Source organism: Rhincodon typus, chromosome 2 (genome assembly GCF_021869965.1).
Source record: "Rhincodon typus isolate 14 chromosome 2, sRhiTyp1.1, whole genome shotgun sequence".
In the NCBI taxonomy this organism is placed as follows: Eukaryota; Metazoa; Chordata; class Chondrichthyes; order Orectolobiformes; family Rhincodontidae; genus Rhincodon; species Rhincodon typus.
Window position 1 is genome coordinate 65,373,613 of NC_063333.1, and position 14,136 is coordinate 65,387,748.

General features: G+C 45.0%; 1 protein-coding gene across 1 annotated transcript in view; it reads left to right on the forward strand.

The window, feature by feature from the left end:
- Window positions 1-14,136, forward strand: part of LOC109924795 (transmembrane protein 245-like) — a 70,244-nt gene that overhangs the window by 13,695 nt on the left and 42,413 nt on the right. The gene's annotated exons all lie outside the window — the stretch shown is intronic.

Sequence of the window (14,136 nt, forward strand, 5' to 3'; positions counted from 1 at the left end):
CGTATCCCTTAATTCCTTTATTGTTCAAAAAAAATCTACCTTTTTTTTAAAAATGTTTACTGAAGTAGCGTCAACTACTTCACTGGGCAAGGAATTCCATAGATTAACAACCCTCTGGGTAAAGAAATTCCTTTTCAGTTCAGTCCTTCAATTAAACTAAGGGAAACAGCTGCTTCCTATCCACCCTGTCCATGTGGTTCATAATCTTATACACCTCAGCCAGGTTTCTCCCTCAGCCTGATCTGCTCTAAAGAAAACAATCTGAAGCAATCCAGACTCTCCTCTTCACTAAAAAGCTGCAATCTAGGCAATGTCCTGGTGAATCCTCTCTGCTCCCCGTTCAGTGCAATCACATCCTTCCTTTAGTGAGATAACCAGAACTAAACACAGTGCTCCAGCTGTGGCCCAAAGTTTTGTGCAGCTCCAACATAGCCTCCATTCTCTGAAAATCTGTGCCACAACTGATAAAGGCAGGTATGCCTTCTTAACTACCCTATTGACCTATCCTGCTGATTTCAGAGATCTGTGGACAAGTATCCCAAGATTGCTGAGCTTTCTAGTGTTCTGCTATTCATTGAATATTTCCTATCTTGTTGCTTCTTCCAAAGTGCATCCCTCTCACTTTTTAATGTTAAAATCCATCTGCCACTGATCTGCCCATCAGATCAATCCATCTATAATCCTCCTGTAATCCTTGGCCAGCTTCCTTACTATTAACCACCTGGCCAGTGTGTCTTCTGCAAACCTATTTAGTATTAGAGAAGCAAAATTCAAAATTTGTTTGGACTTTGGTTACAAATCCAACTAAGCTAAGAATCTATACTGGATCCTAGTGATTCACTGTGTAGGTATTGTTGATGACTTTACTCTCTTTTGAAGCACTAATGCCACATAAATGCAAACCTGTCCAAATTATAGCGAAGTATTCTGGATAGTGGAAATCTGAAATAAAAGCAAAGTTCTGGAGAAAGTCGACAGGACTAGCAGCATCTGTGGAGGGTGAAATAGTCAATGTTTCATGTTCAACGTGACTCTTCTTTGACACTGAAGGGGACTGAAAAGATTGTTGTTATGCTGTTGATAAAGAGTGAAGGACAAAAACATGGTAAAGATGATGAGTGTTGTCTAAGTGAAAGGCAACAGGAGTGTTAATAGTAATGCAGAAATAATATTAATGAAAAATAAATGTTAATTGCAGAACATAGGTCAGCTTTGCTGAGAGCAAACCCATTTAAACAAGGCATTGGGGGTTGGGGAGAGAATGCAATCAAAATGGAGAACAGAGTTCATGGTTTAAGTTGTTGAACTGAAACAAGTTGTTGCTCCTCCAGTTAATGTTAGACTTTGTTAGAACACTACAGCAGGTCTAGGGCAGTAGTATTAGCAGGAGAGAAAGATGGTGTATTGTCATGGCAAGCAACTGGAAGGTCAGGAACAAAAACAAAGTTGCTGGAAAAGCTCAGCAAGTCTGGCAGCATCTGTGGAGGAGAAAACAGAGTTAACGTTTCGTGTCTGGTGACCCTTCCTCAGAACTCGGAAGGTCAGGGTCATTCCTGCGGACAGAGTGGAGGTGGTCTGTAAAGTGGTCAACCAGTGTATGTTTAATCTCACCAGTGTATAGGAGACTGCATTCACAGTGGTGAATACAGTAGAATACATTGAAAGAAATGCAAGTAAATCACTGCTTCACCTCAAGATTTGTTTGGGGCTTTGGACAGCTAGGAGAATGCAGCACAAGTCTTGAAACTGAAATGAGTAAAACTCTCCAAATTTTGGGCTTTAATGCTGCTTCGAGCACCCTGTGTTCAAAATTCACAGCAAGTTTCGAAGTTAGTTACCTTTTTCTGTCTCTCTGTACCGGTTGGCATTTTAAACATCCAAAATGACGATCAAGATCATAGAAAATCCCATTGTGACAGTTATCTTCTGAGAATTTTGTTGCCAAATAAAGACAGTTTAAAATGTCAGGTCCTCAACGGGACCAAGACAAGTACGTAACATTTTTTAAAAAGTACAGTGATAGAGGTAAGTTCCTGTTATTTTAACATGCTGCTGAGATGCATGAGCGCTCAACTGAGCAGCAGTCAGAAATATGTTGTATGCTGAGTACACATAAGAAGGTTCCCTTGAAGGTGTACTCATGTGGTCAGGTATCAAACCAAAAGAGACTAAAAATAAAGCATGTTGGCCGTGCACCCCAAGTTCAAGAAAATTATTCTGAGAAAAATGGTCAGTGTGATATCAAGGATAACAAGTTGTAGAGCTGGATGAACACAGCAGGCCAAGCAGCATCAGAGGAGCAGGAAAGCTGACGTTTTGGGCCTAGACCCTTCATCAGAAATGGGAGAGGGGAAGGGAATTCTGAAATAAATAGGGAGAGAGGGGGAGGCGGCTGGAAGATGGATAAAGGAGAAGATAGGTGGAGAGGAGACACAGGTCAAAGAGACGGGGGTGGGGCCAGTAAAGGTGAGTGTGGGTGGGGAGTTAGAGAGGGGATAGGTCAGTCCAGGGAGGACGGACAGGTCAAGGGGGCGGGATGAGGCTGGTAGGTAGGAGGTGGAGGTGGGGCTTGAGGTGGGAGGAAGGACAGGTTAGGGAGGCGGGGACAAGCTGGGCTGATTTTGGGATGCGGTCGGGGGAGGGGAGATTTTGAAGTTTGTGAAGTCCACATTGATACCATTGGGCTGCAGGGTTCCCAAGCAAAATAGGAAGTGCTGTTCCTGCAACCTTCAGGTGGCATCGTTGTGGCACTGCAGGAGGCCCAGGATGGACATGTCGTCTAAGGAGTGGGAGGGGTAGTTGAAATGGTTCGCGACTGGGAGGTGCAGTTGTTTGTTGCGAACCGAGCGTAGGTGTTCCGCAAAGCGGCTCCCAAGCCTCCGCTTGGTTTCCCCAATGTAGGGGAGGCCACATCGGGAACAGTGGATACAGTATACTACATTAGCAGATTTGCAGGTGAACATCTGCTTGATGTGGAAGGTCTTCTTGGGGCCTAGGATGACGGTGAGGGGGGATGTGTAGGGGCAGGTGTAGCACTTCCTGAGGTTGCAGGGAAAAGTGCCGGGTGTGTTAGCCTGGAGGGGACTGTGGAGCGGACAAGGGAGTCACAGAGAGAGTGGTCCCTCCGGAAAGCAGATAAGGGTAGGGAGGGAAAAATGTCTTTGGTGGTGGGGTCGGATTGCAGATGGCGGAAGTGTCAGAGGATGATGCGTTGGATCCGGAGGTCGGTGGGGTGGTACGTGAGGACGAGGGGGATTCTGTTTTGGTTGTTATTGCGGGGATGGGGTGCGAGGGATGAGTTGCGGGAAATGCAGGAGACACGGTCGAGGGCATTCTCGACCACTGAGGGGGTGGGTGTTGCGGTCCTTGAAAAATGAGGACATCTGAGATGTCCAGGAGTGGAATGCCTCATCCTGGGAGCAGATGTGGTGGAGGCGAAGGAATTGGGAATAGGGGATAGCATTTTTGCAGGAAGGTGGGTGGGAGGAGGTGTATTCTAGGTAGCTGTGGGAGTCGGTAGGCTTGAAATGGATATCGTTTTCCAGGTGGTTGCCAGAGATGGAAACAGGAAGGAGAGAAAGGTATCAGAGATGGTCCAGGTGAACTTAAGGTTGGGGTGGAAGGTGGTGGTGAAGTGGATGAACTGTTCGAGTTCCTCGTGGGAGCACGAGGTGGCACCGATACAGTCATAGATGTAACGGAGGAAGAGGTGGGGTTTAGGGCCAGTGTAGCTACGGAAGAAGGATTGTTCCACGTAACCTACAAAGAGGCAGGCATAGCTTGGGCCCATGCGGGTACCCATGGCCACCCCCTTTGTCTGTAGGAAGTGGGAGGAATTGAAAGAGAAGTTGTTAAGGGGGAGGACGAGTTCACCTAAGCGGATGAGGTTGTCACTGGAGGGGAACTGGTTGGGTCTGCGGGACAGGAAGAAGTGGAGGGCCTTTAGGCCATCTGCATGGGGAATGCAAGTGTATAGGGACTGGACGTCCATGGTGAAGATGAGGTGTTGGGGACCGGGGAATTGGAAGTTTTGGAGGAGGTGGAGGGCGTGGGTGGTGTCACGGACGTAGGTGGGGAGTTGCTGGACCAAGGGGGAGAAAATGGAGTCAAGGTAAGTAGAGATAAGTTCGGTGGGGCAGGAGCAGGTGGAGACAATGGGTCGACCAGGGCAGTCAGGTTTGTGGATTTTGGGAAGGAGATAGAAACGGGCGGTGCAGGGTTGGGGAACGATGAGGTGGGAGGTCACCTGAAGTGATGAGGTTGTGCATGGTTTGGTAGATGATGTTTTGGTGGTCAGGGGTGGGGTCATGATCAAGGGGGCAGTAGGAGAAGGTGTCAGAGGGCTGGCGTCTGGCTTTGGCGATATAGAGGTCAGTGCGCCATACTACAACTGCTCCTCCCTTGTCCGCGGGTTTTATGATGATGTTGGGATTGGAGCGGAGGGAGCGGAGGGCTGCCCCTTCTGTGGGGGAGAGGTTGGAGTGGGTGAGAGGGGTGGAAAGGTTGAGGCGATCGATGTCGCGACGGCAGTTGGAGATGAAGAGGTTGAGGGAGATTAAGAGGCCTTGGGGTGGTGTCCAGGAGGAGGGGGTGTGTTGGAGGCGGGAGAAGGGGTCAGTAGAGGGAGGGTTAGGCTCACAATTGAAGAAGCAAGCGCGGAGGCGGAGGCGGCAGAAAAACTGTTTAACGTCTAAGCGTGAGCGGTATTCGTTGATGTTTGGGTGGAGGGGGATGAAGGTGAACCCTTTACTGAGGACTGACCGTTCGTCCTCAGTAAGGGGGAGGTCTGGGGGGATGGTGAAGACCCGGCAGGGCTGGGTGCTGTTGTCTCCTCTGGAGCTGCTGGCTGTGGAGGTGGTGGGAAGAGCGATGTCAGCGTTGGTGGTGGGCGGAGCGGGGTAGGTGGTGGGAGGAGCGGAGTTGGTCGGTCGGTAATATCAAGTTTGTTAACAGATTCAAGTATGGTGAACAAAATCAGTTTAAACATTTTCTGACCCTTTTCTGATGAAGGGTCTAGGCCCGAAACGTCAGCCTCTCTGCTCCTATGATGCTGCTTGACCTGCTGTGTTCATCCAGCCCTGCACCTTGTTATCTCGGATTCACCAGCATCTGCAGTTCCTACTATCTCTGATCCAGTTTAAACATTTGCTGGGTCTCAACATATTTCACAAACTGCAATGAAAATGTACAATCCTGCAGACGACTACAATCCTTTCATCTCCACAAATTAATTTCTATCCTTTGAATTGATCCCTTTTCACAGAAGAGGGAGCTTAAAGAAGCCCTTGACTGGTATCTCTTCTTATTGCAACATAGTTTAAGATTGTGAACCATTGGCAAGTTGAAATCCAAATATTTTAGTTTTCCCACTGCTGTGGTAGCCAGTTCCACTTGACAAAGAGGGACTAGTGGAAATTAACTGACCTTCAGCCTCAACAACTGGTAATAAATTTTGGGAGGATTTTTCCTTCATTTCTTTTTAAGGTAGTGAGCAAAGATAGTTTTCTTTAATGTATCTTTAAGTATGTGACTTGTACATTTGAGCATGACATTTTACACTTGTTATTCTTAGGCACTGGAATTTTTAATAAAAAATACATAATGGGAGCCTCCTATTTCTGGGGTCGTTGAATTTATTATGGTGCTCCTCTTGTCCTACCAACTAGTATTAGGTCATGGGTTTGAAAGGTGCTGTCGAAGAAGCTTTGGTGAGTTGCTGCATGCATCTTGTAGATGCTTTACATTGCTGCCACAGTGCATCAGTAGTGGAGGGAGTTAGAAGTGAATTCTGTAGAAGGCGTGCTCGTCAAGTAGGCTTCTTTGTCTTGGAGCTTCTTGAGTTATTGGAGCCATGCTTATCCAGGCAAGTGGAGAGTGTTCCATCTCACTTCTAATTTGTACCTTTGTTGGTTTGGACAGGCTTTAGTAAATCAGGAGGTGAGCTACTTGCTGCAGAATTCCTAGCCTCTGATCTGCTGTTCTGGCCACAATTGTTTATATAGCTGGTCCAGTTCAGTTTCTTGTCAGTCATAACCCCAAGATGTTGACAATTTAGGATTCTATGAGTGTAATGTCATTGAATGCTGAAGGAAGATGGTTAGATTCTCTCCAGTTGGAGATGGTCATTGCCTGGTACTCGTATGGTGCAAATGTTCCTTCTCATGTATCAGTCAATATCTAGATATTGTCCATGTCTTGCTGCTTGTGAACACAAACAGCCGTAGATTTTGAGGAGTCACAAATGGTGATGAGCATTATGCAATCTTCAGTGAAACGTCCTACTTCTGACCTTATGGAGAGAAGATCATTGCAGCTGAAAATTGTTGGGCCTCAGACACTACCCTGAGAATAATGGACCTCTTGGTACAGTGGTAGTGTCCCTACCTCTGAACCAGGATATCCAAGTTCAAGTCCCACCTACTCCAGAAGTGTGTAATAGATTGATTAGAAAATATTCGCCCGAGAGTCTCCTGCAGTATGTTACCGAGTTGTGATGATTGACCTCCAACAACCACCGCCATTTTTGTTCTAGGTAGTTCTCCAACCAATGGAGAATTTTTGGCTCTAATTCCTTATTGACTCCAATTGTGCTGAGGCTCCTTGATGCCCTACTGGGTCATGTGCTGCTTCAGTTTCTTATTTCACCTCTGGAGTTAAGCTTTGTTGTCCATGCCTGAACTAAGGCCACCATGAAGTTAGGAGCTGAGTGGCACTAGAGCAGATCCCAAAATGAGCATCAGTGATCAGTTTATTGCTGAACAAGTTCCACTTAATAGCAATGTCAACACCCCTTTGCTTTGCTTATGATTGAGAGTAGACTGGAGTTATTTTTGACTAGATTGGACCCGGCCTGCTTTTTATAGCATTGATATACCTAAACAATTTTTCCACATTGCCAGGTGGATGCTAGTGCTAGAGCTGCACTGGAACAACTTGGCTAGCATTGCGGCTCATTTTGAAACATAGTCTTTAGTACAGTTGCAAGGATGTTGACAGAGCCCATAGCCATACAGTGTTACATGCCTTCTGCTATATCATGATATAGAATGGAGTGAATCAAATCGCCTGAAGACTGGCACTTGTGATGCTGGGAACCTCAGGAGGGGCAATATTGGATGATCTGCCCCAAGATGGTTGCAAGTGCCACAGACACATAGCAACAGCAGTCTGTAGCAACTATAAGGTACGTTGCAGCAAGTTGCCAATCCTCCTTTGACAGCACCTTCAGAATCTGAGACTTGTTGTCATCTAGGAGGATGTGAGGTAGTTAATGCATGGGAGCGTTGCCACCTGCAAGTTTCTCTGCCCAAGATTATGCTGACCTGGAATTATATTATTGCTCCCTCACTGCCTCTGGATCAAAATCCTGCAATTCCATAACAGCACCATGAATATACCTACTTCAGATGGACTGCAGCAGTTCAAGAACGCAACTTAGCACCACGTTCTGAAGGATATTTCAGGCTGGAGAACAAATACGCGTCTTGCTGATGACGGCCATTGTACCATGTGGGAAATAAAAAGAAATATGCCTTTTGAGAGGTTTGTTTGAATGAATAAAGTTGAGTTTTTGCTGAGACGAGACATAAAAGCAAATTTAAGTTCCCATGGAACGGGTGATTATGCTGCCAGTGTGGTGATGTAACTGAGGCTGTCTGATGATTATGCTAAGGTGTTACTTGCAGTAAGTGGTTTAAACTGCAAAATTTACTCAGTTTACTGGAATGTGCTGATGTTGGAGACCCAAATGAATTCATGGGAGGAGGTGTTGGAAAGATTCTTGGAGAAATCTTATTAGGCTCTGCTGGCAAGCGCTTGATGGACTGACATTTCTATTTTGACTTTTTATTATATTTTTGCTGAGTGTTGGTAATGAAATGAGTTTGGCATGTGCAGAGGTTTAGGTCTGAGACACTGATCATGAACATGCTCGGTATATTGTGTACAAACTGCCTATGTTGGTTGAAATAATATAAATAGATAATCGCTCACTTTTAAAAGCGAGAAGTCAACATAATGAGCACAGTAACTTTAGCCTGAATTGGAGTAGGATTCAGAAGCGTATTTGATCTGGACTATTATTTGTGTTACAGTCTACTGGATTGGCAGGACTATGAAAACTTGCAGATGAGCAGACTTCCATGTTGTGGGAATTTCTGGAAACTTGGGGTTCAAGTCTCCCATCCCCAACTGAACAGGAACAGAAATGTGACCATTTAAGCTGTATGACTGGAAGTTACAATGCCATTCATGTCCTCCCATTTTCCTGAGGATAGGGAAGGGAGCAGGCCTTTGGAATCAACCCGTAGCAATTAAGGAGCTAATTTATGCCATTGTGGATTCTTGAAGAGCTTTTGTCCAATAAGTCATTTAATATTCAGGCAAGCTACATGGAGGTGGGAAGAGTTTTAAAAGGCAAGTCAAGTTGTCTTTTATGGTTTCATGAGCTTAATCCTTTACAGGTCAAGGGAAGGGCCAGAAATTTAAAAATTGCCAGTTCATTAGGTTGTCACACTCCTTGAGTCACATTGGCATAGATCAGTGGACATGGCTCTTTGGGGTATCTCTGAGCATCGGGAAGGCTGAGGCTGAAAATGATGCTGTATCTATCTTTGGAGATGAGAAACAGCAGACTGAACAAGAAGTACAGAGTGTCAGGCATCAGGAGACTAGGCAAGAGGGATGAAGAGTCATACCTGGCACATTGGAAGATGGTTGTGGTTATTGGAGGTCAGTCATCTCAGCTGCAGGACATCTATGCAGAAGTTCTATTGTGAAGTGTCCATGTTCCAATCGTCTTCAGTTGCACCATGACTGACCTTCCCTCCATCATAAGAACAGAAATGGGGATGTTTGCTGATTATTGCACAATGTTCAGCACCATTTGGGACGCCTGAGACTGTTCAAATGAAACAGGATCTGGGCAATGCCCAGGCTTGGGCTGACAAATGGCAAGCATACTTGCATTACAAAAATGCCTGGCAATCACCAGTAAGAGACAATCTAACCAGCGCCCCTTGACATTCAATGGTGTTACCATCATTGAATCCTCCTGCTATCAACATCGTGAGGATTACCATTGACCAGAAACTCGACTGGACTCCACGTAAACACAGTGGCTACAAGAGCAGTCAGATGCTAGGAATACTGCTACAAGTAACTCACCACCTGACTCTTCAAAGCCTGTCTACCATTTAAAAGGCACAAGTGAGGATTGTGATGGAATACTCCCCACTCGTTTGGATGATTGCAGCCCCAACAACACTCAAGAAGCTTAACGCCATCCAGGAAAAAACAGCCCGCTTGATTGGCACCACATCCACAAGAATCCACGCGGTCTCCACCACCAATGCTCAGTAGCAGCAGTGTGCAGTATCTATGCAATGCACTGCAGAAATTCACCAAAGTTCCTTAGACAGCACCTTCCAAACCCATGACCACTTCCATCCAGCAGGACAAGGGCAACAGATACATGGAAACATCACCACCTTCAAGATCCCCTCCAAGCCAATCACCACCCTGACTTGAAGATATATCACCATTTCTTCACTATTGCTAGGTCAAATCTTGGAATTCCCTCTCTAAGAGCATTGTGGCTCAACCTACAGCAAGTGGATTGCAACAGTTTGAGAAGGCAGCTCGCCACCACCTTCTCAAGAGCAACTATAATGGGCAGTAAATGCTGGCCAGCCAGCCAGCCATGCCCACGTCCCACAAATAATTTTTTTTAGGAAAAACGCCTCAAAGAAGAAGACACTGTACTAAGGATAAGATCTATGGACAGATGCAGAGGCACCTGTAAGATGATTGTGAACCATGACAAAGGGGACTCTGCCTCTGTGGGCAAATGTTCACCAATATCTGTGCCCTCATCAGTTGCAGACTGCTACAGCATCTCACCGATAGGTGACCACCTGTGAACCACCCAAGTGACTGATACCCTGTTTCCTGCAGCTGGAAAACACAAAAATCATAATTGATGGGTCAAGGTGGCTGTCTCCTCCATTCTCCTGTAAGGAGAAAAGGACCTTCTCTATTTGGAGCTCTAAGAGCAGGCTTTTGCGTAAATCCTGTCATAGGACATATAGCAGCCTCATTGGTTGCCATGGGTTTCTGAGACCAGTTTCTATTCCTGCCCTCGCTTCCTTTATAGAACATAGAACATTACAGCGCAGTACAGGCCCTTCGGCCCTCGATGTTGCGCCGACCTGTGAAACCAATCTGAAGCCCATCTAACCTAAACTATTCCATTATCATCCATATGTTTATCCAATGACCATTTAAATGCCCTTAAAGTGGGCGAGTCTACTATTTTTGCAGGCAGGGCATTCCACGCCCTTACTACTCTCTGAGTAAAGAACCTACCTCTGACATCTGTCCTATATCTATCACCCCTCAATTTAAAGCTATGTCCCCTCGTGCTAGCCATCACCATCCGAGGAAAAAGGCTCCCACTGTCCACCCTATCTAATCCTCTGATGATCTTGTATGTCTCTATCAAGTCACCTCTTAACCTTCTTCTCTCTAACGAAAACAGCCTCAAAACCCTCAGCCTTTCCTCATAAGACCTTCCCTCCATACCAGGCAACATCCTGGTAAATCTCCTCTGCACCCTTTCCAATGCTTCCACATCCTTCCTATAATGCGGTGACCAGAACTGTACGCAATACTCCAAGTGCGGCCACACCAGAGTTTTGTACAGCTGCAACATGACCTCATGGCTCCGAAACTCAATCCCTCTACCAATAAAACCTAACATACTGTACGCCTTCTTAACAACGCTATCAACCTGGGTGGCAACTTTCAGTGATCTATGCACATGGACACCGAGATCCTTCTGCTCATCCACACTACCAAGAATCTTGCCATTAGCCCAGTACTCTGTATTCCTGTTACTCCTTTAGTTTGAGAGAAAGCCCATCTCCATTCTAATTTAGAGCTGATGACCAGGAAAATTCAAAACTCATTTGGGTTCCCAACAGAGACAGGGTTTCTAACTCAAAAGCAGACGGTGCATTTGTCTTCTATCCCCAGTGGGGGAAAATCCAGCCCCTCGGGTTAAGAGCAATCACAGACCTAGAGAGTGTCTTGCAATAAATGACCATTGCTTAGGGAGAAAGATGATGACTAAGGTTAAAATAGTGCTTTGTAGCTCCTTGAGTTTTGAAGCTGCTTTGCAAATGGTGTTGATAAACCTATGATATACATGGGAGAGTGATTTGGAAGGAAAATCATGACCAATTCCACAGCATCCTGAAGCTATTAATTAATGGGAAAAATATTGTACAGAAATTCTGTGCCAGTGGGAAATTAGTTGAAGTAGGTAATGTTAATATTGGTGATGTGTTGTCCGTAGTGCCACTCTAAAGGGTATAAAGGAGCTTTTGGATAAGGAGGAAGGTCGTCTGGAAATAAATTTGTATTGTAACTGATGACGTAAGAAGATCCCACACACAGAATTCTGGGTATTGGGAGGTAAATTAAGAAATAGGATCACAAGTAGGAGTCTCTGGATTATCACTTGTCACTTGTTTGCTAATACAACAACTGCTATGTTAGGGAGATAGGTATGGCTACTGACGTGATGGAGGAGGGTAGGGTTTAGCATCTCAAAGCTTTGGAACTAGTAGTGAGCTGGGGAGAGAGACCTTCATGAGGACTCAAATGATCCATCATATCAAAGAAGACCAAGAGAGTTTTTCTGTATGTCAGAGAAACAGAGAAAATTAGGAGCAAATGTAAGCCATTTGGCCCATCGAGCTCTCTTCACCTTGACATGAGGCTGATCATCCAGCTCAACACCATACTACTACGCATTCATAGAGTCATAGTCATACAGCAGGGAACCAGACTCTTTGGTCCAACCAGTCCATGCCAAATGTCATCCCAAACTAAACTAGCCCCACCTACCTGGTCCTGGCCCATATCCCTCAAAACCTTTCCTATTCATGTATCTGTCCAAACGTCTTTTAAATGTTGTAATCGTGCCTGCATCCAGGCACTTCCTCAGGAAGTTCATTCCACACACAAACCACCTCTGTGTTTAAAAAAAAAAAAAAAAAAAAAAAAAAAAATTGCCCCTCGTCTTTTTTAAATCTCTCTTCTCTCACCTTGAAAATGTGCCGCCTAGTCTTGAAATTCCCCCATCCTAGGGAAAAGACAACTACCATTAACTTTATTTATACCTCTCATTGTTTTATAAACTTCTATCAGGTCACCTCTCAACCTCCTACACTCCAGTGAAACATGTCGCAGCCTATCCGGCCATTCTTTATAACTCAAACTTCCATACCCAGCAACATCCTAGTAAATCTCTTCTGAACCCTTTCCAGCTTGATAATATCCTTCCTATACTGGGTGACCAGAAATCGAAATAATATTCCAGAAGAGGCCCCACCAATGTCCTGTACAACCTCAACATGACTTCCCAACTCCTATACTCAAAGGACTGTGCAATAAAGGCAAGTATGCCAAATGCCTTTTTAACCACTCTGTGCATATATGCGATGCAAACTTCAAAGAATTATGTGCCTGCATCCCTAGGTCCCTCTGTTCTACAACACTACCCACGGCCCTACCATTAATTGTATAAGCTCTGTCCTGGTTTCCTCACACCTTCGACAACAATATAGTCAGTGACTTGGCCTCATGGACTTTGTGATAGAGTGTTCTGCAGATTCTCTCTCTGTGAAAATATTTCTCCTCATCTTAGTCTGAAATAGCTTACCTTGTATCCTGTGACTTTGATCTCTGGCTGGCAGGATCCAGAACAAGAGGAATCACCATCCCTGCATCCAGCCTGTCCAGGTTGTCAGAATTTTGTATGCTTCAGTGAGATGCTCCTTGATTTTTTTAAACTACAGTGAATACAGGCTCACACAATCATCTCTTCTGATATAACAAACCTGCCATCCCAAGAATCAGCCTGGTGAACTGTACTCCAGATATGACAATTTTTTCTTTTGTAAAGAACCAAAACTGCTCATGTGGCTGCTCACAAATGCTGTTACATTTCATAAGGAACTTCAGAGTGTATTCTATCTATTTGCCATTCCCTTGGAATGCTGACCATTTGGGAGGTGAGCAAACAGAATCTGGTCAGGGAAGTGCTTTTTGGCCATGAGACTGTGTCTATTCCGTCATTGCTGATTTTGCAGGAGTTTTATTTGAATACCTTGGGAGTTGGCTTCAAGAAGGGCAGATCTCCCATTGAATCTGGAGGATTTGGTACAGACATTGAAGGTGAAATTTCTCCAGGGAACTTTGTTTCTGATACTTACTCTGGGTTACTCTGCAGAACAGGAATGTGAAAATGGCAACAACTTTGTACATGAGATATTGTTGACTTGCTAGGGTTACTTGTTGTGGAACACTTCCTTTTGTAATATATAGGAGGCTCGGTACATGGATTTGTTCATGGATTTTGTGGATCGATTGCTAGGCCAGCATTTATTGTATATTCCTAATTTCCTTGGAGAAATTGGTGGTGAGCTACCAACTTGAATCACCGCAGTCCATGTGCTGTATGTACACCCATAATGCTGCTACGAAGGGAGTTCCTTAATTTTGACTCAATGACAATGAAACAACAATGGTATAGTTCCAAGTTTAGATCGCATGCGGCTTGATGGGCAACTTGCAGGTGGTGGTGCTCCTGTGCATCTACTGACGTTGTCTCTCTTGGGACTAGAGGTGGGTTTTGAAGATGCTGTGGAAGGATTCCTGTTGAGTAGCTGTAGTGCATCTTAGATATTAAGCACTGCTCCTGTTGTGTGTTAAAAATGAAGGGAATGAATGTTGATGGTAGTTGGGTCACTGATCAGTTGTGCTTTTTTATCCTTGATGATGTCGAGCTTTTGTATTGGAGCAACTCTCATCAGGGAAGAAATGTTTTGATCATGCTCTCAACTTGTACCTTGTACATACTAGAAAGATTTTGAGGAGTTAGGATATGAGTTATTCACTCCAGGTTTTGCATTTTCTGACTTGTTGATCTGGTGTTCTGGTGTTGGACCTCCTTGGTAGCTTATTAAAAGAATAGGTGCTGCAGGAATTCTTTTTATTCATTCTTTTATTCGTTAACGGGATGAGGGCGTCGCTGGCCAGGCAGCATTTATTGCCCATCCCTAATTGCCC